A 1236-nucleotide genomic window follows, 5' to 3' on the forward strand; every position below is an offset into this window, starting at 1 on the left:
CGGTCTTGAAACGCTAACTCTACTAAACTACCGCAGTAATATCACGAGTTAAATTGACTAGCAATTTAACAAATTTTTAATGCTTATTCGCATCTTCGAAACGTCTTAATAATGATGAATAATATATTTAGTTTAGTAGAGTTAGCGTTTCAAGACCGGAAATTTTTCGGCGCGCGTTTCTGTGGGACTACATACGTAGTATATAAATTCACATAAGAATCATACAAGCATTAAGATCCAGCTAGACCGTGTAAGGCTTCGATTAAATAATTTTAATTTTATGTTAAAAAATATATATGTATTTTATGTTAATATATATACAGGATGTATGAAAATTATCGGCTAATCGATCACGAGCAGGTAGAACGGACCGAATTGAATCGAAAAATCTTATACCATTTTGTAGGTTGCGCAATAGTTAACGAGATATTAACGTTTAAAGATAGCCGAATAAGCAGGTCCGACCGGCCTACTGCTATCGAATATACAACCTACCGTCCCCACCATGATAAAAATACAAGGGTATGCTCATCAATTGTCTAAAACTCGTTCAGCTTGCGCATGTCCTTGCCTACGTCATATTCGGGTACGCGTTGATTGGTCCGTTCTGATTCGGGTGCAATCGGTGGTTATCGGTCGTAATTTATCATGGCGTCCATGGCGTAGTGCACGTTGTCATCGGTAGAAGTTAATGTTAAAAATATTTTCACGATGACCTGCATAGTGAAAGAATGCGGCAGTTATATGAAAAAAACAAAAAAAACTGAGGGAAGTAAAATTAAATATTTTACCTTTCCAAAACAATCTGAAATTGCTGAACAGTGGCGTAAGCCACTCGTTGTGACGTAAGCAAGGACAAAAATCTGATTGGTCATGCGCATGAGCATACCCTTGTCTTTTTATCATGGTCCCCACCGATCGCACGGCACGCGAGCCGCTGGGAGTGCCGGAGTGGGAACTGCCACTATAAAGGGCTTCACACATGAAACGCATCACAGAGCATAAACATAACATAAGGCCGCTAAACCAATGAGCATCTTATGTAAATCAATATGGCGACATTATGCTAGATGCTCATTGGTCCAGCAGTCTTATGTTATGCTTATGCTCTGTTATGCATTTCATGTGTGAAGCCCTTAAGAGCCCAGACACACACTCTTGCATAACGCATAATGCATAGTGCATAAGCGAATCAACTAATCAGAAGCTTTCCTTTCCTCTCATTCCATGGAAAAG

The sequence above is a fragment of the Trachymyrmex cornetzi genome, unplaced genomic scaffold, assembly GCF_001594075.2.
Source record: "Trachymyrmex cornetzi isolate Tcor2-1 unplaced genomic scaffold, Tcor1.1 scaffold2669, whole genome shotgun sequence".
NCBI lineage: Eukaryota > Metazoa > Arthropoda > Insecta > Hymenoptera > Formicidae > Trachymyrmex > Trachymyrmex cornetzi.